The following is a 23489-nucleotide window of genomic DNA, read 5'->3' as shown; positions in this document are numbered from 1 at the left end:
TGTCCCCAAACTTCAGGATTTTAGAAAGCCTCCATGAGGCACAAAAGAGAAGCCTTCATAGGATCCACAAACCTTATGTTCAGAATCACATACAGGAAGTCCTTCCTGAAATCTGCTCACTCCCATTCCTACTGCAGTCTGTTGTTCCCCAATAGCCCCCAAATGAGTGTTGCAGTGATCAAATGTCTCTTCTGAGTAAATCCTACTCTGAGGGAAATAAAGTAATTAAAAGTTACAACCATCTCCCTTATCCTTACTTTGCTCCTTTTCTCTAATCAACCTACTTTCTGACACTTCTTTTACTACAGTCACCTCATTATTTCTAAGTCCCCCATTGGAAAGCAAGCTCCTCGAGGACAGTGAATTTTGCCTGGCTTTGGTTTATTATATTGCAAGTGCCAAACACATAACCGATAAATATTTGTTAAGGAGTCAGTAAATCCAAGGTCAAGATCTTGAAGCCCAGTCTAGGACAAGAAAAACAGGCAGTTTTTTGGATGTGATTGGGGTCCTCTTTTTGCCTGTGTGTTTGGTTGGGGCTACTTATGTCTTTATTCTGAACAGGAACCCCTCACTCAGCAAGCCCTATAGCACCCTCTACACTCTGCACATAGCACCAAGCTCATGACCAGGAGAGGAATTCTGACAACTAACCACGTACACAGCCCCCTGGATTCAGGAGAGAGAAACTTGGCCAGGTGCAGTGTACAGACATGTTTAAGCAGCTCCAAGATGGTGCCTGGCGGTTGGGCCAAGAAGTGGCGCATAATTAGTGTTAACAAGGCGTGATCTCTCATGACCTTTTGCCTAATTGGTTAATGTCTCTTCTGCGCTAGTGGTCAACAGACCCTAGCACCCTTCACGTGCCCCTATCGAAACAGTCATTTTATAATTTTGGTTAGATCAATGTTGTTTACATTATATTGACTATGGAAATGTCATTCACAACTAGACCTGAAGCTTTCATTACTTTGTTTCCTTGAACTGATTTTTAACTTCCCCACCATTAATGAAAGTGTTCTCCCTTCATTTGCTTAATTTCTGTTGTGCTCATTACTGGAACTTTCCCAAACTCTCCCCCAGGGTCCCTGCTATGGTTTGAATGTGAGCTCCAAAGTTCACATGTTGGAACTTGATCTTCAATGGGGTGCTGTGGGAGATGGGGCCTAGTGGGAGGTGGGCTCTTGAGGGTCCCAATCTCATAAATAGATCAGCACTGTTATCTTAGAAATAGGTTGACACCTCCCACCTCTCTTGCCCTCTCTCATACCTTCTACCACATGAGGAAACAGCAGGAGGGCCCCAGTCAGATGCCAGTGACCATGACCTTGGATTTTCCAATGTTAATAATGTGAGAAAATAAACATTTGTTCTTCATAATTTATTCAGTATGTTCTGTTAGAGCAGCCAGTCTAGGACAGTCTCCACGAGTATATTCAAGCATATCCAGGTTCCACCAACTTGGTCTTTGTGAAGACCCCTGTCCTAGAACCCTCAGTTCTGCCAGACCTGGACTGGGTGCCCTCACACCTGGAGTGAGGCTGACTCCTGTTCTCCTTCACCTCATGGGGGAGCACTTGGCCTCCCTCTCTTGTGTGGGTTCCCCTCTTACCTACATTTCATATAGCCCCTTTTCTTGGTTTTCTCCATCATTTTTGTTTCTCACTTCATTTAGCCATATCCTTTAGGAACATGGAACCGAAAATACTGAAACCCTAAACATCTGAAATGTCTTTAGGACACCCTAGCTCTTGTTCCAACTTTAAGTTTGTACAGAATTCTGTGTTGAAAATCTTTTCATTTGGAATGCTGGTGATATTGCTTCAACATTTTCTAGCTTCCATAGCTGTTTTTCCTGCCTCTTACAATGTTCAGTCTCCTCTTTTCTATACACTTTCTGAAATATCATGGCAATGTATCCTGGCATGGGTCTGTTTTCATTTGTTTGGGGGCAATTCAAATGTAATTTTGTGGAGAGCAAAAATGCTGAGAATATTTGTTGAGATTTTAAACTTATTCCTTACTCTCAGTTTTTCTGGAATTTATATTGTTCAGTTGTTGAAAAGCCTGTAATTGAGACTTGTGCTCTTATAGTTCTTCTGTCTTCCTTACCATTACTTTTCCAATTATACTACCTTATTTGTACTATTTTAATTCTCCAAATCATCAATAGAATCATTCATTTCTGTGACCAGTTCTTAATATCTAAGAACTTCTTTTTGTTTTCTTTCTGCATATAATTGTTCATAATTCCATTACTTGTTCACAAATACATCTTTTTAGATATTTGAGGAATTAAAAAGGATTAATTAATTAATTGGCAGTGAATTAAGGAAAGAATTTGGGACCATTTGGGATCTCTCCACAGTTTACTTAGAGCCGCAGTTCTCAAAGTGTGATGTGGAACCCTTGAAGTTGCTCAGACTGTTGCACAGTATCCATACGTTCAAAAATATTTTTATATTATCACTAAAAGGTTATTTACATCAAAGCAAAACTTGGCAAAATGAAAGCCAAGGTAACAAATTGCAAAAGTAGTTACTGTATTTCTGAGCATGTTTTAACTGCACATGGGAAAAATACCAGTTCACTTAAACATGTCCTGGTTTAAGTATTAAAAATCATTAACTTTATTAAATTGCTCTTCCAGAATTCACATTATAAAAGCACTTATTTGACAGAATGGGAAGTACACATAAAGCACATCTGCTACATTTAAAAGTATGGTGTTTGTGTCAATAAAAGCCATGTGGTGAGTTGTACCAGCCCCACTTTTTGAATACTATTTCTGCTTCAAAGAAGAAGGACAGAGAAACTATCCTTTAAACTTCAGTATGTGTCCAACTTCTAAAAATGAAGTGAGTCTGTCCCTTCAAGATAATCCACAGACCGCAATATTTTCAATGATAAAATATATGCTCTCAAGAGAACATCAGATACTGGGAGAACCTGCATTCACCACTATAAACCTGACAGACTCCCAAGTACCTACAACACTTTCTGGTGAAATCTGTGGAAATATCAACATATGACCTCTTTATTATTTGCACTTAAGTATGTTAACACTAGAAGATCTATATAACTTGGGCAAACAATGCATGACTTTAAAAAATATCATGCACTAGCCCAAAATCCATTCAATATGCAAGACATGCCCAGAGATTTTAATGCAACAGAATATGAACTATTCAATAATAACATTTCAGGGCCCATATGGCAAAGAATATTTAAGAAACTAAACTTGTGTCAATTTAGTGTAGTATCATAGATGCATAGCCACAGTTATTGATAACATAATTAAAAACATTCTTCCAATGAAGGAACTTTGGATGGTGTAGAGGAAAAAGGGGTGGGAAGGGGTGGGAATGGAAAAACAGTAGAATGAAACAGACAGTATTACCCTATATATATGTATGATTACATGAATGGCATGAATATACATGTGTGCAACCATAGAAATGAAAAGTTGTACCCTATTTGTGTACAATGAATCAAAATGTGTCTGTAAAAATAAAATATATTTTAATTAAAAAATTTTTTTAAATTTTTAAAAAAACCTTTCTTCCTAGATAATTCTGAGGCTGCATTTTTTTATTTCATGAAAGTCACAAAATGCAGAACATATAAATATGTAGCATTCTCTAATGACAAATACAAAGGACTTTCAAAATTGTAAAAGGTAAAATGATCCCATTTTCTGATTAAATCTTTTTTGATTTCAGAAACAGTTCTCTTTGAATCTACTATTTCTGTTAACATGCAATTAGTTATTAATACTCAGAAGGAACAACATATCTTTAAAACGGAATTAATTTTTAATATGGCAAATATTGATAGACATAATCCACATAAACATGATTGCCTCTGGAGTGCACACTACTTTGTAAAAGCGTATAGTGACCTTAAACCAAAACCTTTGAGAACTGCAGATTTGCAAACTGAGGCAGGAATCAAGGGACAGTGAGACAAAGAATTAGTACACAGGAGGGTTCAGGGCAAGTCCCAGCCCTGGGCGTGGCTTCCGGAGCGGTGTCCGGGGTGTGGACACAGAGCACTGGGGATTCCCAATCTCGCTGCAGTTTCACTTCTCCTTCTCCCAACCTGGCTCAGGTCCTTCTGCCTGGACACTCCTGACGCTGCCCCAGGTCTCACTTCCACTGCGTGCCTGCTCCCAGAGAAGCCAATCAGCGTCGCCGCGGTTCGGGTTTAAAGTCCCCGCCCAGCGGCCGGGACGCAGAATCTGCACAGAGCTGCAGAATGGGGGTGATGGCGCCCCGAACGCTGCTCCTGCTGCTCTCGGGGGCCCTGGCGCTGACCGACACCGGGACGGGTGAGTGCGGGGTGGGAGGGAAGCGGCCTCTGCTCGGGAGGAGCGAGGGAACCGTCCCCTGAGCCTCAGGACCCGGGGAAGCCGCGTCCTCACCGCCCCCGGAACAGACCCTCCCAGCGTCCCCGCCGCGTCCCGGCCGCCCCCCGGGACAGACCCTCCCAGCGTGGCGCGGCCGGTTCTGACCCTCCACTCTGCCCCTGAGTCCTGCCCGCCCGCGTCCCGCCGCCCCCTTAGGTCTCTGGAGCCCCCTCCTCTCCTCCTGGCGTCCTCACCCTGGGAACTGGTTCGGCGCCGGGAGGAGGGTCGCGGGTCTCAGCGGCTCCCGCCCCCAGGCTCCCACTCCCTGAGGTATTTCGACACTGCCAAGTCCCGGCCCGGACACGGGGAGCCCCGGTACCTGGCAGTGGGCTACGTGGACGACACGCAGTTCGTGCGCTTCGATAGCGACGCCGCGATGCCCAGGATGGAGCCGCGGGCGCCCTGGATGGAGCAGCAGGGACCGGAGTACTGGGAAAAGCAGGCACAGATTTCCAAGGGCACCGCGCAGATTTACCGAGTGAACCTGAACAACCAGCTCAGTTACTACAACCAGAGCGAGGGCGGTGAGTGACCCGGCCTGTCGGAGGTCGCGACCCCCCGTGTCCCTCACGGACGGTCGTCAGGGACCCCGGCCGAGCTTCACCCCGAGGCTGAGGGGCCCGCCGGGACCCTCGACCCAGAAAGCTCCCGCGGGGACTGTGACCGGTTTTCGTTTTCAGTTTTGGGACAAACCCGCGGGGCGGGCGGGGCGGGGACAGGCTCTCACACACTCCGGACGATGTATGGCTGCGACGTGAGGCCAGACGGACGCCTCCTCCGCGGGTACTTTCAGGACACCTACGATGGCTCGGATTACATCGCCCTGAACGAGGACCTGCGCTCCTGGACCGCGGCGGACGCCTCGGCTCAGATCACCCAGCGGAAGTTGGAGTTGCGAGGTGTCGCGGAAAGGAATAGGGCCTTCCTGGAGGGCACCTGTGTGGAGTGGCTCTCCAGATACCTGGAGAACCGGAAGGAGACGCTGCAGCGCGCGGGTATGAGCCGCTGCCGACACCCTCTGATCTCCCCTAAATCTCTCCGCCAGCTTCCGCGAAACGAAGGGAGGAGAATGGCACCCTCGCTAGAACACCTCCCTACTCCTCTCCAGAGGGAGGCGGGTGGGCCTGGATTCCCAGGTGTGTCCTAGAGGAACTGAAGGCCGCTTTTTCTCAGGACAAGCGAGGGATGCAGTCTCTCTCTCCCTGGCTGGTGGGAATGACAATAAATAACTGACCACAGTTGCATGGCAGCAGTCTTGGCATCAAGGACAGACTGTCAGGTCCACTCCAGCCTAGTGTCTCTGGAGGTCTGACTCCAGCTTTTCCACGTGTCTCAGCCTCTACCAAGACCAGAATCTGAAGGCCCTCTCATAACTCTGGATTGTCTCAATCTGATTCCAGAGTTTTCCAAGGAAGAGATTACGCCATAAACCTCAGTCCAGGCTTGTGTCTACTGTTTTGCTCCCCTCAACCTCCAATCATGTCCATTCTCATGATGGTCATGTGACGGCTGCTTCAGTGGCCCATGAGAGGTAATGCCAAAATGTTTGAATTTCCATGTTCTTTCTCTCAGACCCCCCAAAGACACAGGTGACTCACCACACTAGCCCTGAAGGACACATCACTCTGAGGTGCTGGGCCCTGGGCTTCTACCCTAAGGAGATCACCCTGATATGGCAATGAGATGGGGAGGACCTGACCCAGGACATGGAACTTGTGAAGACCAGGCTGGCAGGGGATGGAAACTTCCAGAAATGGGCGACTATGGTGGTGCCTGCTGGAGACGAGCAGAGACACACGTGCCATGTGCATCATGAGGGTCTGCCTGAGCCCCTCACCCTGAGATGGGGTAAGGAGGAGGTGAGGGTACAGAGACTGTTGTCAAGAAAGCAGGAGGCTTTGTGGAGACCCTCAGCAGGGTATGGACTGAGAGGTGGGGATCAGGGCCCCTCACCTCACTTCCCTTCCTCTCCCAGAGCCACCCCCTCAGCCCACCATCCCCATTGTGGGAATTGTTGCTGGCCTGGTTCTCCTTGGAGCTGTTGTCACTGGAGCTGTGGTCGCTTTTGTCTTGTGGAAGAAGAAAAACACAGGTAGGAAAAGTGCAGGGTCTGAATTTTTGTCCCACCAGGTGGTTTTAGGTACCTGATAGAAGCGTGCCCTGCCTAGTTAATGGGCAGTAATATCTACAAGTATCCTTACCCAACCTGAGATCCTGTTTACTCTTTCTAAAGCACACAGAAACTGAAGGACAAATTTATCCTCTTGATTTTTGTGATGAAGGGGACCTGATTCCCAGCTTTTAGAGGCCAGAGGGGAATTTTCCTTCTGAGGACAGACCTCCAGGAAAGCAATTTGCTCCATCCCTACACATCTCCTTACTTCTTGTCTCCTGATCCTTCCCTACATCACAGTTCTGGAGACTTTCCTAGTGTCCAGACTAGGGGTACCTCTAGGATCTCTTTCCAAGCTCTTCTCTCACAGGATGCTTTCTTCCCACAGGAATTTTAAAAGGGACCTATGCTCCAACTCCATGTAAGTATGAGATCCCTGAGACCCTGGGATAGTGTAGTGTGGAGCAGTGGGGGACTCATCCCACGATTCCTCCATTGCCCACATCTCCTGTGGACTCTGACCAGGTTCTGTTTTTGTTCTGCTCAGGTAATGACAGTGATCAGGGCTCTGATGTGTCTCTGCTTAAAAATGTGAGATCCTGGAGGGTCTGAAGAGGGAGAGGGGTAGGAGAATGGGGAGACTCCTGGGTTACAGGGACTCTTGCATGGATTTTTGACATTTTAAGTGTTTAATGGGTTGTTCATGGTGTCTCCATTACAATAAATCATCTGAATTTGTCCATAATACTTTCTTTTACAGTGTGAGAGAGCTGCCTTCTGTGGGACTGAACAATACAGAATTTCTTCAGTTCTCTTCCTACTCCCTGTTGCGATTTCAAGAGGTCCTGACTTCTCTTTGTGCAGCTGGCATCTAACTGTGTATGTGCCTGTGTTCCTATCATCATAAGGTGAGGAAATGGAGAGAGGAGCACATCCCTGATCATCAAGCTCCCTCCCCACACTGTCTGTTCTCTTCCTCAATCAACCTTCCTCTATAGCAGACGTGAGGCTGGATGTCTTCATTCCTGATTTAGCTTTATGTTTCCAAGGGCTGTAGCTTCTTTCTTCCCTATTGAAAAAAAGAATCTGGATATTGATTTCTATTTCACATTTGTGCCATGAAATATGACTGATGGGTTAATTGAATGAAAGGAAGATTACTAAACTTCAGAGAGAAAATAAAACCTGAAACCTTCCAGAATTCATGTGTTTAACCGTGCTGAGTCTGCTGCAGGTAGGGACTGGAGAAGGATGAAAGGAACTGAGGGTGGACAAGGACTCAGTCTGTGTCCAGTCCATCCTAGGCTTTGATTTGGTCACTGCTCAGCTGAATCATCTTTCCTGCTCCTTAGTCCTTGTCCCTTCAATTAAACCTCATCCCACCAGGACCTGTGATGACAGGGACTCAGGCATCACCAGGGCTGGTCCTGTATCCAAAAAATGCTATGTTTAGTTTAGTACAGTCATACATGTTTCTTAAGTAAGTGAAAAAGGGGGAAAAAATTGAGATAGTCCTTTGCATTTGGCCAGATATAAGCCATCTCTGCAACTCTTCACCTTTTCTGAATATTTGGGTTTGATTTGGCATCATTTACCTTCAAAGAATTTACAAATTTCATTTAGTAATTTAGTAACAGGTTTGTTTTGTTTTGTTTTGTGTTTTTGGGTTTTGTTTGTTTCGTGGTTTTGTTTTGTTTTGTTTTGTTTTTTGGTACTCAGGGACACTCAACCACTGAGCCATATCCCATCCCCAACCCTATTTCGTATTTTATTTTGAGACAGGGTCTCACTGAGTTGCTTAGTGCCTGAGTTACTGAGGCTGGCTTTGAACTCGAAATCCTCCTGCCTCAGCTTCCTGAGCTGCTGGGATTACAGGCGTGTGACACAGAGCACCGCTGGTAACTGGTTCCACTAGTAACCTGAAAATCTGTTTATTTCCTCTTTATTTTTGAAGGACATGTTTCATTGACATATGCTATGTCAGGGTTCGTTTTGGTTAGGATGTGAGGTATCCCCCAAAATCTCATGTACGAGACAATGCAAGAACTTTTAGAGGAGAAATGATTGGGTTATGAGAGCTTTAACCCAATCAGCAGATTAATCCCCTGATGGGATTAACTGAGTGGTAACTAAAGGTGGGTAAAATTGTAGTTGGAGGAGATGGGTCATTGACCATGCCTTTGGGGTGTATATTTTGTACCTGGGGAGTGGAGTCTCCCTCTCTGCTTCATGATCATCATGTGAGCTGCTTTCCTCCACCACACTCTTGCACCATGATATTCTGCCTCATTCACAGCCTAGAGGAATGCAGCCGAATGTGTATGGACTAAGACCTCTGAAACCATGAGCACTCAAATAAACTTTTCCTCCCCTAAAATTGTTCTAGTTGGGTCTTTCAGTCACAGCAGTGAAAATGCTAAGACAGGGATTGACTTTTTTGTTTGCTGAGAGCCTTTAAAGTTTTTTCCCACTTTGTTTGCTCTTCCCACTTTGCTTCTTCCAAAACTAGGCAAAGACATCACAAGAAAGAGAACAACAGCCAAAATACTTCATGAACCTACATTCAAAAATCTAAATAGAATGCAAGGAAATCAAACACAAAAACATATATAAAGCAATGTACATCTCTTCAGGTTGGTTTTGTCACATCATGGGAAATTAAGATTGGTCTAATGTTTTCAAAATTAATAGAATGAAGATCAAAAACCATATGTTCATTATGAGGGACCCCAAAAAAAGCATTCATCTGAATTTGACTTCATTCCATGATAAAATCTCTAGCATATTAGAAATTGAAAGGAACTTTCAACATGGACCATGCCTTAAATAAAAGGCTACTGCAAGCATCTGCCCAAGGGATGAAAGGCTCAACATTTTCTTCCTAGGATAGTAACCAAGCAAACACACCAGATCTCACCATTTTTATTTAACTTTATTCTAGATGCCCTAGTTATTTCAAGAGTCATATAAAATAAAATCTTACAAATAAAAAAGGAAGAAATAAAACTATCCTTATTTGCAGGAAGCATGAGAATTTATGTGGAAAATGCTAAAAACTCCCCAAGTTAATAGAATTAATAACCCCATTTAGCAAGGCCGCAGTACAAAAGCTTATTTTGCCAAAACCAATTTTATTCCAGAATTCTAGTAATAAGTAATTAGAACATAATAATTTTTTCATTCTTTTATTTCCTTTTTTTATTGGTTCCTTTTAGTTATACATGACCATAGAATCCATTTTAGCTTAATTATAAAAGCATGGAATATATCTTGTTCTAATTCAGTCTCCAGTACCTCTCCTTCCCCATCCCACCCCACAACTCCTGCTCCCTTCTCTCTACAGATCTTTCTCCCATTTACCCACAGTTAGCATTTTAAGTGAATTTCTTGTGTGTACATGATGGAGAGATTCACTGTGGTCTATTCCTATATGCTCATAGGAAATTTATGTCAGGTTCATTCTAGTCTTTTCTTTTCCCATCCTCCCATCTTTCCCTTCATTTTCCTTTGTTTACTTCACTGAACTTCTATCCTTTTATTATCCTCCCCCCACCTTATTGTGGGTTAACTTCCACATATCAGAGAAAACATCTTACCTTTGGTTTTGGGGGATTGATTTATTTCACTTAGCGTGATAATCTCCGGTTTCATCCATTTATCAGCAAATGCTGTAATTTCATTCTTCTTTATGGCTGAGTAATACTCCATTGTGTATATATACCATATTTTCTTTATCCATTCTTCTTTTAAGGGTTCCTAGATTGGTTCCATAGTTTAGCTACGGTGATCCAATTTGTAGTCCCACTACACTTGTATGAGTGTACCCTTTTCCCAACAATCTCACCAATGCTTATTTTTCCTTGTATTCTTGAGAGTTCCCATTCTGACTGGAATGAGAGGAAATTCCAGGGTAGTTTTAATTTGCATTTCTCTAATTGCTAGAGATGTTGAACATTTTTTCATATATTCATTGATCATTTATAATTCTTCTTTTCAGAAGTGTCTGTTTAGTTCCTTTGCCCATTTATTGATTGGGTTATTTTGGTTTTAGTATTTAAATTTTTCTTTGTATATCCTGGATATTAATACCTGATCTGAGGAGCACATGGCAAAGATTTCCTCCCATTCTGTACTCTCTCTTTTCAAGCCCTTGATTGTTTCCTTTGCTGTGAAAACCTTTTTAATTTGATGCGATCCTATTCATTGATTTTTTTTCTTTTATTTCACTTCTTGCACTTTAGGAGACTTGTTAAGGAATTCAGTTCCTGAGCCAATATGTTGGAGTATTGGGCCTACATTTTTTCTAGCAGGTGAAGGGTTTCCAGTCTAATTCCTAGGTCTTTGATTCACTTTGAGTTTTTTGCATGGTGAGAGATAGGGGCTGAATTTCATTCTACTACATATCGATTTCCAGTTTTCCCAGCACCATTTGTTGAAAAGGCTATCTTTTCTCCAGTGTATGTCTATGCATCTTTATCAAGTATGAGATTGTTGTATTTATGAGGGTTTATCTCTGTGTCTTCTATTGTGTACTATTGGTCTTCATGTCTGTTTTTGTTCTAATACCATGGTATTTTTGTTACTATAGCCTGGTAGTATAATTTAAGGTCTGGTATTTTGATGCCTCCTGCTTTGCTTTTCTCACTGAGGATACTGTCTCTATTCTGGGTCTTTTATCTTCCCAAATGAATTTCGTGACTGCTTTATCTACTTCTATGAAGAACGTAATTGGAATTTCGATGGGAATTTCAGAGAATATGTAGATCACTCCTCATATTTTGACAATATTAATTCTGCCTATCCAAGAACTTGGGAGGTCTTTCCAATCTCTAGTGCCTTCTCCAATTTCTGTCTTCAGTATTTTATAATTTTCACAGTACACGTCTCTCACCTCCTTGTTTTAATGTATTCTCAGGTTTTTTTTTTCCAGCTATTTTGAATGGAATTGTTTTCCTGATTTCTTTCTCAGCAAGATGATTATTAGTATATAGTAAAGCTATTGATTATTGTATGTCGATTTGTATCCTGCTACTTTGCTGAATTTATCAGTTCCAAAAGTGTGGATTTTTTCTTGGGGTCTTATAGAATCATGTCATCAGCAAATATAAATAATGTGATTCCTTTTCTATTCGTAGCTCTTTAATTTCCATCTCTTGCGTAATTGCTCTGGCTAGAGTTTCAACTACTGTGTTGAATAGGAATAGTGAGAGTGACCATCCGTGTCTTATTCCTGTTTTTAAAGAAAATACTTTCAGTTTTTTCCCATTTAGCATGATGTTGGCTTTGGATTGACATACAGAGCATTTACAATGCTGACACAAGTGCCTTCTATTCCTAGTTTCTTCAGTGTTTTTAACAAGATGGTCACTGAATTGTGTTGAAAGGTTTTTCTGAATTTACAGAGATAGTCATGTGATGTTTGTCTTTAATTCTATTTGTGTATAGATTACATTTATTGATTTTCATATATTGAGCCAAACTTGCATCTCTGGATGGAACACACTTGATCATGCTGTACAATATTCTTAATGTGTTTTTGAATATAGATTGCTAATATTTTATTAAGGATTTTGCATTTATATTCATCAGACATACTGATACATATATATAGTTTTGTTTCCTTGTGTCTTTATCTTCTTTGATATCAGGGTGATACTAGCTTCATAGAATAAGAACACACTTGATAGAAAGTATTCTTGTCATTAGGTGATGTAAGACTCTAACACATACTTGATGTAGAAAATTATAAAATACTGGCAAGGATAAATGACAAGTTAAAAATAATCCATATGCCTAGGCTGGAAAAATTCTGTTGCATTTCCTTTTAGTCTGTTATTCTCCTCCTCCTTCAGCCTGAATGCTGCACGTTTCTCTTTCTCTCCCTCAGATGATGAACATAGGTTTCAGTGGTCCCAGCACTGCCCTCTCAGGATGCCATTTCCCAGGTCAGTTGGCTCTCTGGCCTCCTGAGGGGACTTCTCACTTTCTCCTCCCTTCTAACATCCCAGTACTAATTCCCCACTCCTCACTCCTAGCAGACAAAATTCTTTCTCTTTTCACTTGGAAAAAAAATAGGACTTAGATAAGAACTGCATCACAATCCCATCACAGCCCCACACCTGAAACAGCCTCCTCCATCTTCCCACCAGTGATGGTGGATGGATGGTCTGTTGCTGTCTGAGGTCAGGTGGGAATAAGATTGGCCCCTCCCTCCCCTGCATCATCACGTTCCACTCTCTGTGGCTCATTCACCTGCATTAATCATACTGCAATATTTCCCATTAAAACAAACATAATTGAACTCAGTCAATAAAATAAAATCCCTCATTACAAATTCACTTCCTGAGCCTATGTCTCGCTCCCATTACTGCACCATTTCTCTGATGCCCCTTGAGTGATGTCTGAGTCCCTTTTCTCATGTTATCTTTTTAAGCATTGAATTTTAATTTTTCTAGTGGAATCGTGGACAGCATGTGAAAGGTCAAATACTTCTACAAGACTTGGTAAAAAGACAAATAACCCCAATCTTTCATGCAGCCCCACTTCCTGATCTCCAAAGGCAGCCTGATGTACTTCTTTTGCCTGATGTTTTTATTGTTACTTCTGTGCCCCTAAATACAATGCTAACAGGGCTCCTTGGTTTTTCACTTTCATGTTGCACTTTTTGTGGACACCTTCCCTTCCTTCACATGCCCCTATTCTGAAAACAGTCATTTTATAATTTTGGTTAGATCAATGGTGTTTAAATTGACTTTGGAAATGTTATTCACAACTCAGCTTGTAGCTTTTCTTACTTTGTTTCCTTGAACTGATTTTTAACTTCCCTGCAGTTAATAAAAGTGTTATTCCTTCATTTGCTTAGTTTCTTTTGTATTCATTGCTGCAACTTTCCCAAACTCTCCCCCAGGGTCTCTGCTATGGTTTGAATGTGTGCTCCAAAGTTCATACTTTACAAGCTTGATCTTCAGTGTGGTGCTGTGGGAGACGGGGCCTAATGGGAGCTAGTAAGTCATGAGGGTCCCAACCTCATAAGTAGATCAGCACTGTTATCTTAGGAATAGGTTGACACCTCCCACCTCTCTTGCCCTGTCTCATACCTTCTACCACATGAGAAAACAGCAGGAGGGCCCTAGTCAGATGCCAGTGAACATGATCTTGGATTTTCCAACGTTAATAATGTGAGAAAATAAACATTTGTTCTTCATAATTTACTCAGTATGTTCTGTTAGAGCAGCCAAACAGACTAAGTCAGTCTCCATGAGTACATTCAAGCATATCCAGGTTCCACCAACTTGTCTTTGTGAAGACACCTGTCCTAGAAACTTCAGTCCTGCCAGACCTGGACGGGGTGCCCTCACACCTGGAGTGAGGCTGACTCCTGTTCTCTTTCACCTCATGGGGGAACACTTGACCTCCCTCTCTTGTATGGGTTCCCCTCTTACCCACATCCCACGTGTCTCCTTTCCTTGGTTTTCTCCATCATTTTTGTTTCTCACTTCATTTAGCCATATCCTTTAGGAACATGGAACCGAAAATACTGAAACCCTAAACATCTGAAATGTCTTTAGGACACCCTAGCTCTTAGTACAGAATTCTCTGTTGAAAATATTTTTACTTGGAGTGTGCATAATATTGTTTTCCAGCTTCCAAAGCTGTTTTTCCTGTCTCTTAAAATGTTCAGGGTCTCCTCTTTTCTATATACTTTCTGAAATTTCATTCAATGAATCTTGGCATGGGTCTATTTTCATTTGTTTGGGGGAAGCTCACGTATAATTTTGAGGGCTGAACATGTTGAGGATATTCCTTGAGATTTTAAAATCACTCCATATTCTCAATTATTTTGGATTTTCTACCATTCAATTGCTTGAAATCCTTTATTGATAGCCTTGTGCTCTTGTATTTCTTCTGTCTTCCTTACCATTACTTTTCCAGTTGTACTATTTCTTTTCTGGTATTACTTTAATCATCCAAATAATCTATAGAATTATTCACTTATATGATCACTTTTTAAAGTGTAAGAACTTCTTTTTGTTTTCTTTCTGCTTATACTTGCATATACAAGTGCATAATTACTTATTAACAAACACCCTTTCTTTTTTCCATGTTTTAGCAATTATTGAGAAAAGTAGCAGAGGATCAAGCGAAGGAGTTGGAGCCAATTGGAAGCTCTCCACTTCACTCAGAGCAGCAGTTCTCAAACTGATCTGTGGAACACTTGAAGTTGCTCAGATTATTGCACAGGATCTAATAGGACCAATATAAAAACAACATTTTTATATTGCTAAAACATTTTTTACACTAAAGTAAACCATGGCAAGATGGAAGCTATGGTAACAATCTGCAATAGTATTTATTGTTTCCTTGAGCACCTTTTCATTGCAGAAGGAAAAAGAATGCCAGTTCACTTAAACATGTCCTGGTTAAAGTATTAAAAATCATTTACTTTATTAAATCTCCATTCCAGAATCCACATTATAAAAACACTTAGTTGATAAAACGGGAAGTACACATAAAGCACTTCTGCCATATTCAAAAGTAGGGTGTTTGTGTCAACAAAAACCATTTGGTGAGTTGTACCAGCCCCGTTTTTTGGAATACCATTCCTGTTTAAAAGAATGAAGGACAGAGAAACTATTCTTTAGACTTCAGTATGTGGTCAACATTCTAAAAAATGACCTGAGCCTCTCCCTTTGAGATAATCCACAGATAGCAATACTCTCGATGATAAAATATATGCTCTCAAGAGAAATTCAGAATCTGGGAGAACCCAAATCCAACACTATCAACTTGACAGACTCCCAAGTACCTATAACACTTTCTGGTGAAATCTGTGATAATATCAACATATAACCTCTTGATTATTTGCATTTAAATGTATTAACACCAGAAGGCCTATACAGCTTGATTCATCAATGCATGACTTTGAAAAATATCACGAATTAGCACAAGATCCATTCTATGTGCAAGACACACTCACAGACTTACATGCAAAAGAATACAAAATATTCAATGATAATGTTTTAGTGTCCATATGGCAAAAACCCTTAAGAAGTTAACACTTGTGTCATTTTACTGTATTAACAAGATGAATAGCCACAGTTATTGAAAACATTCCTCCTACATATTTGTATGAGGCAGCATTTTTTATTTCAAACAAAATCACAGGTTAAATACAGAAGATATGAATATCTACCAGTTTTCTAATGACAAAAAAAAAAAAAGAATTTTCAAAGCTGTAAAAAGTAAAATGATCCAGTTTTCTCCTATTAAATGTTTTTATTTTGGAAAAGTTATTTCTCTCAAACTACTATTTCTGTTAGCATGGAATTAGTTATCAATAGTCTGAAAGAATAAAAGATGTTTAAATCGTAATTAATTTCTAATACAGCAAATACTGATACACATAATCCACATAAACATGATTACCTGTGGAGTACACACTACTTTCTAGGAGTATGTAAAGATCCTGAAACCAAAACGTTTGAGAACTGCTTATTTACCCGCTGAGGCAGGAATCAAGGGGACACTGTGACTGGTACAGAACTGCATTCTGGGCAAAGCCCCAGGTCCCTGGGCGTGACTCTCAGAAGCTAGAGCGGTGTCTGGGGTGTGGAGGCAGAACACTGGGTATTGATTCCCCGTCTCCCTGGAGTTTGACTTCTTGTTCTCCCAACCTGGATACAGTTCTCACTCCATTGCGTGTCTTGCTCCTGGAGAAGGCAATCAGCATAACCGCACTTCCGTTTAGAGTCCCCATCCAGCCGCCGGGACGCAGAATTTCCAAATGCACGATGAGGATGATGGCGCCCAAAGTCCTGCTCCGGCTCCTGCTCCTGCTCCAGTCGGGAGACCTGGGCGGGCGAGTGCTGGGTCCGGAGGAAAACGGCCTCTGCGCGGGAGGAGCGAGGGGACGGTCCCGTGAGCCTCAGGACCCGGGGAAGCCGCGTCCCGGCCGCCCCCGGCTGGGACCCTCCCCAGCGTGGCGCGGCCGGTCCTGACCCTCCACTCCCGCCCCTAAGTCCTGCCCTCCCGCGTCCCGTCGCCCCCTTAGCGTCTCTGGAGCCCGCTCTTCTCCTCCTGGTGTTGTCAACCTGGGACCTGAGTCCGGGGCCAGGAGGACAGAAGGTACGTGGAAACCTTCGTGTCCCGGCCCGGCCGCGGGGAGCCCCGCTTCATCTCCCTGGGCTACAACGCGCAACTCGTGAGCTTGGACAGCGACGCGGAGAATCCCAGACAAGAGCGGCGGGCGCCGTGGATGGAGCAGGAGCGGCGGGAGTATTGGGACCAAAACACAAGGATTTCCAAGAACTCTGCACAGAATCACCGAATATGCTTGAACATTCTGCGCAGCCACTACAACCAGAGCGAGCGCGGTGAGCGCGGTGACTCCGGACCCTTAACGGATGTCACACCCCTATGTCCCTCATGGATGGTCCTGAGACGGCAGAGATTCCCTGGTCCGAGCTTCACCACAAAACTGAGGGACCAGCCCGCGGGGACTGTGACCGGTTTTCGTTTTCATTTTAGCGGGAAAATCCGCTGGGCGGGCGGGACGGGGACAGGCTCTCACACACTCCAGAGTATGTGTGGCTGCGACGTGGAAACTGAGGGACGCCTCCTCTGCGGGTTCCTTCAGTATGCCAGCGACCGCGCAGATTACATCGCCCTGAACGAGGACCTGCGCTCCTGGACCGTGGCAGACGCTGTGGCTCAGATCACCCAGTAAAAGTGAGAGGCGACAGGTGGCGCAGAGCGCCTCAGGGCCTACCTGGAGGGCACCCGCGTGGAGTGGCTCCTCAGATATCTGGAGACCGGGAAGGAAACTGCAGCGCTTAGGTATGAGGGGCTGATACCTGATGACAACTGCCTGATCTGCAGATCTCTTCCGCCCACTTCCCACAAGGTGGGGAGAACAGCACCCAAGCTACAATACTTCTCTGCTCCTCCTCCAGAGGAAAGTGAGTAGGCTTGGAATCCCAGATGCTAAGCTAGAGAGGAACTGAAGGCCACACTTTCTCTCAAAACAAGTAAGGGATTTGATCTCTCTCTCCCTGCCTGGTGGGAAAGACAATAAATAACTGACCACAGTTTGCTGGCAGCAGACTTGGCATTATTGGCAGACCATCAGGTCCATTCCAGCCTAGTGTCTTTGGAGGTCTGACTTCAGCTTTTCCACATCTCTCAGCACCACCCAGATCAGAACATGAAGTCCCTCTCAGACCCTGAAGCCTCTTACACTGGTTTGTCTCAACCTGATTCTAGAACCTTCCAAGGAATAGACTATGCCAGAAACCTAAGTCCCAGCTTGTGTCCAGATTTTGTGCTCCCTCCCCTATCCCAATCATGCTTTCCATTCTCTGATGGTAGTCCAGGAGAGATAATACAAAAATTTCTGAATTTCCCTATTCTTCCTCTCAGACCCTGCAAAGACACAGGTGACTCGCCACCCTAGCCCTGAAAGGGATGTTACTCTGAGGTTCTGGGCCCTGGGGTTCTATCCTAAGGAGATCACCCTGAACCACCAATGAGATGGCTAGGACCAGACCCAGAACATGGAACTTATGGAGATCAGGCCTGCAGGGGATGGAAACTTCCAGAATGGGTGACTGTGGTGATGATTGCTGGATAGAAGAAAAGATACACATGCCATGTGCATCATGAGGGGCTGGCTGAGCCCCTCATCTGAGATGGGGTAAATAGGGGATGAGAGCACAGAGCATGCTGTCAGGAAAGCAGAAGGCTTTCTGGAGACCCTCAGCAGGATCAGGGCTGAGAGCTATGGAATCAGGGTTCTTCATCTAGCTTCCCTTCCCTTCCCAGAGCCACCCCCTAGGTCCACCATCCCCATCAAGGGAATTGTTGCTGACCTGGTTCTCCTTGAAACTGTCACTAGAGCTGTGGTCACTTTTGTCTTGTGGAAGAAGAAAATCATAGGCAGGGAAAGTGCAGAGTCTGAATTTTTGTCCCACTGGTGGTTTTTAAGTACCTGGGAGTAGTGTACCCTGCCTTGTTAATGGGATTTAATGGGATGTCCTGAGCAGGGTCCCTGACAGGAGCTCAGAGGCATGGCCAGTCACTGAAGATCTGGAGGTTGACAGAAGGAATCTTGCATTGAGTGTGGCGATTTTGAACAAATACAGGCATCGTGCATCTTTTCAAAGATTCACTCTAAATGCTGACCTGACAAGAGAATTGAGAAGGAAGGACTAGCAAGGCAGCAGGGAAATTGTAGGGAACTTGTCAGTCTTATGCTGGAAATATCGGTCATTTTACCTGGAGTATAAGCAGAGGAAATAGTGAGAGTGTTTGGTTGCTACACACATTTTGAAGATGGACTTTACAGCACTTCCTAATGTACACAACTGGGGTATGAGAAAGAGGAAGTAAAGAGAACACCAAATATTTGTGACATTGTAATCAGAAAGATAAGAGTAGCATGAGTTGAGAAGTGGCATGTCTGAGCACAGGATTTTGCAAGCTCTCAGTAGAGATGTTGAGCTGAGTTGTTCAAACTGCTGTACCAATAGCTGATGATCAAAGTGCTCTCAGCAGACCCAAGGGCTTGACACAGGCTTGTTGTCCTCATTGGCCTTGTCATTTTGGGTCAAATAACTTTAAGCCATAATTTTGTTTTATAAATGTCCATGGGTTGGTACTGACTCAAAATTTGAAGGAGAGAATAAATATTTCTATAGGAATCCATATTTAGCCAATACGTCAAACAATTTACACAATTCATTACAAAAGGAAATTAGAAACTTAGAGAAGAAATGTATAAGTACAAATGGAAAATGTGTAAGTACAAATGTGTAAGTACAGGATTGAAAATCGGTAGAAAGAGGCTCATAGATGTCCATATGTGAATTAAGAAACAGAAAATAACATCATAACCAGTATTATGAATAAAGAAAAATATGACAACTTTCAAGATGCCTACATAAGCAGGAAACTACCCATGACCTTCTATTTCTTAAAGACACCAAATTCAGTTATTAGAAAGTAAAATCATAAGTCACTTTAAAAATTCAGTTCATCAACATTTGCTTGGAGTCATAATGGACTAAGAAAAACTAGAAATTCATAAAAGCACATGAAAATATAGAAAGACTTTCAGACATTGGACAAGTATGATAGAGATTGCAATCTCTGAGAGAAAAGGAATGAGAGACAAGGTCTACAGTTGTCCATCTTCCTTCCTGGATGCAGTTCCCAGGACACAGTGCAGGGAGGAAGAGCCCTACACAATCCAGAAGCCTAAGGGAGTTGAAGGCACAGAGATATGTATTTGGAGAGGCCATAACAGCAGAGTATGCAAGGAAAGCAGACAGTGAAGGCTGCTGAAAATAACAGCACCTAAGTCTAGAGGGCGCCTCTGGAGTCCTGGGTTCATCAGCACAAACCTGTAAGAACACCATTCAAGGACAGGAAAAGATAGTCCAAAAGCACCAGAGGGAACAATGGTACCTAGAGATACAAGGGAGAAGAAAGTGTCTGTTCCCACTGTCCATGCTGGAAAACCTCATAGTTTGCTGGACACTGGACAGAGTATTCAGAAGAGTATTATAAATGTGATGCTATCAGTGAATAACATGTGACATCAAATAAAAAATTACCAAGTATGCAATGATAACAAGAAATTGCAATGCATATAGCAGAGGAAAACAATCCAGACTAACTTAACATTAAGCCAGCTATTATAAATGAATTACTCATGCTCAGACATAAGAGACAAAAAAATAGAAAAAAAAATCAGGCATGGAGCACAAGTGTGTAATCCCAGTTACTGAGGAGGCTGAGCAGGAGAATTACAAGTTCAAGTGCAACCTGGGAAACTTAGCAAGACCCTGTCTCAAAATAAAATAAGATGATCTAGGGTTACAGTGCTTGCCTAGCATGCTCAAGGCCCTGGGTTTGATCCCTAGTATCCATGAACATAGGAGGATTCTCCATCTTCTGAGGTCTTCTTCAATTTCTTTCTTCAATGTTCCATAGTTTTCATTGTAGAGGTCTTTCACCTTGGTTCGATTTATTCCTATGTATGTATGTATGTCTATATGTATTTGAGGCTATTGTCCATGAGATTGTTTTCCTGATTTCCTTCTCAGAAGATTCATTGTTGGTATATAGAAACTATAACTATTGATTTTTTTACGTTGATTTTATGGTTTTTGTTTGTTTTGGTACTGGGGATTGAATTCAGGGGCACTTAACCACTGAGCCACATCCCCGACCCTTTTTTATTTTTTATTTTGAGACAAGGTCACACCAAGTTGCTTAGAGCCTCACTAAATTGCCAAGGCTGGCTTTGAACTTGTGATCCTCTTGCCTCAGCCTTCCAAGTCACTGGGATTACAGGCATGTGCCACCACACCCAGCTGAATATTGATCTTATAAACTGATACTTTGCTGAATTTATTAGGTCTAGCAGTATTTTGGTGAAGCTTTTTGTATCTTCTAAATATAGGATCATATCATCTGCAGTGATAATTTGACTTCTTTATTTCCTATTTTTATCCCTTGTGTTTCCTTCTCTTGACTAATTGCTCTTTGTAGAATTTCTAGCACTATTTTAAATAGCAGTTGTGAGAGTAGACATACTTTTCTTGTTCTAGATTTTAAAGGAAATGTTTTCAGTTTTCCCCCATTCACTATCTTGTTGGCTTTGTTTTTGTGGGGTTTTGTTTTGTTTTGTTTTTTGTATATTATCTTTATGATGTTGAGGTAGGTTCTGTGTTTTGTTTCTTCAGTGTTTTCATCATGAATGGGTGCTGAATTTTTTCAAAGGCTTTCTCTGCATCTGTTGAGATGACTGTGATTTTTGTCCTTATTTCTATTTACGTAGTCTATTACATTTATTGATTTGTGTATGTTTAACTATCCTTGCATCCTTGGATAAACCAACTCAGTCATTATGTACAATCTTTTTAATATGTAGTTGAATAAAATTTGCTGCTATTTTATTAAGAATTTTTACATCTACATTCATCAGGGATACTGGTTTGTAATTTTCTTGTCCTTTTTTTGGTTTTGCTAAGAGTATGATACTGGCCTCATAGAATAAATTTGGAAGTATTTCATCTCTTTCTATCTCATGGAATAGTTTGAGAAGTATTGGCATTAGTTCTTTTTTAAAAGTCTGGTAGAATTCAGCTGAGAATCCATTGGGTTTTTCTTTGTTGGAAGACTTTTTATCATGATTTCTATCTCATTGCTAGTTTTTGTTCTGTTTATAGTTCCTATGTCTTCCTAATTCAATTTTGGCAGGTCATATGTGTCGAGAAATGTATCCATTTCTTCTAGGTTTTCCAATTTATTGGAGTATAAGTTTTCAAAATAGTCCCTGATGATCCTTTGAATTTCTGTGGTCTGTGATGATTTCTCCTTTTTCACCTCTAATTTTATGAATTCGGGTCTTCTTTCTTCTTCTCTTGGTTAGTTTGGTTAAGGGCTTATCAATCTTGTTTATCTTTTCAAAGAAACAACTCTTTAATTAATCCTTTAGATTATGTTTTATTCTCAATTTCATTGATTTCGGTCCTGATCTTAATAATTTCCTTCCTTCTATTGGTTTTGGAATTGGGCCTTCTTTTTCAAGGGCCTTGTGGTGCATCATTAGGTTGTTTATATGAAATCTTTCTGATTTTCTTATGTAGGCACTCATAGCTATAAACTTTCCTCTTAGAACTGCCTGCATAGTGTCCCAGAAATTCTGGCATGTTGTATCACTATTTTTGTTTGATTCTAAGAATTTTTAAGTTTCTCCCCTAATTTCTTCTATCACCCATTCATCATTCAAATGTGTATTATTCAGTCTCCATGTATTTATGTTGTTTCTGTAGGGGTTTTTTTATGCTGGTTTCTAATTTCATTTCATTATGATCTGATAAACTGTAAGGAATTATATTTTTTTTTTGTATTTGCCAAGAGTTGCTTTGTAGCCTACATTATGGTCTATTTTGAAGATGGTTCCATGAGCTGCTGAGAAGAAAAGTGTATTCAGTTGTTTTTAAATGAACTATTCTACAGATGTCTGTTAAGCCCATTTGATTTATAATATATTTCAGGTCAAAAGAGTATTTATTGAGCTTGTGTCTGGATGACCTGTCTATTGGTGAGAGCGCTGCATTGAAGTCACCCAGTGTTATTGTCCTGGCATCTGTCTAAGACTTTGATTTGAGTAGTGTCTCTTTAATGTAATTAGTTACATCAACATTTGGGCTATAGAATTTACTATCATTATATCTTCTCAGATTGTTCCCTCTACAAGTATGAAGTGACCTGCTTTGTCTCTTCTGATTAATTGTGGCTTGAATTCTGCTTTGTTGGATATAAGAGTAGCTAGTTACTCCTTGTTTGGGGCTACATTCACATGGTTTATCAATTTCCATCCTTTCATTTTCAGCCTGTGACTCTTTGTAAAGTGAATCTTTTGCGAATGACATATAGTTGGGTCATGTTTTCTAATTCATTCTGTCAGTCTATGTCTTTTAATTGGAGAGTTGAGACCACTTACCTTTGATGACATTATAAGGAAATATGTATTAGTTCCTCCCATTTTTATTTCTTTCTAATGTTTCATTTGGTCCTGTTTCTCATTTGTTTAGCTATTCTTCAAATGGGATTTGTTCATTCATGAGCTCTGGGTTTTTTTCTAATTTCTTCTGTTTGGAGTATTTCTTTAAGTAAGTTCTGTTGTGCCAGCTTAGCAGCTGTAAATTCTTTTAGTTGCTACTTTTCTCAGAAATTTTTATTTTTTTTCTTTGATTTTTAAGGATAGTTCTGCTGGATACAGCAATCTTGGTTGACAATTATTTTCTTTCAGGACTTGGAACATATCATTCCAAGACCACCTGACTTTTGTAGTTTGTTTTGAAAAATTAGAAGTAATTCTTACTGGCTTGGCTCTACATGTGACTTCTTTTGAGATTTTAAAAATTATTTCCTTATCATGTATGTTAGGTATTTTAA

At 41.8% G+C, this 23489-nt stretch overlaps 1 pseudogene across 1 annotated transcript; it reads left to right on the top strand.

Moving 5' to 3' along the window:
* The first annotated feature begins 4187 nt into the window (after positions 1–4187).
* Positions 4188–7722, top strand: LOC306666651 (saoe class I histocompatibility antigen, A alpha chain-like; annotated as a pseudogene). The gene is made up of 8 exons (XR_013766717.1): positions 4188–4330; positions 4663–4932; positions 5128–5403; positions 5981–6256; positions 6384–6500; positions 6910–6942; positions 7069–7112; positions 7282–7722. The product of XR_013766717.1 is annotated as a saoe class I histocompatibility antigen, A alpha chain-like (transcript).
* Positions 7723–23489: the final 15767 nt, after the last annotated feature.

Source organism: Sciurus vulgaris, assembly GCF_902686455.1.
Source record: "Sciurus vulgaris genome assembly, chromosome: 7".
NCBI lineage: Eukaryota > Metazoa > Chordata > Mammalia > Rodentia > Sciuridae > Sciurus > Sciurus vulgaris.
Note: the sequence above shows the minus strand (reverse complement) of the source record. Positions and strands in the feature narration are given on the sequence as shown.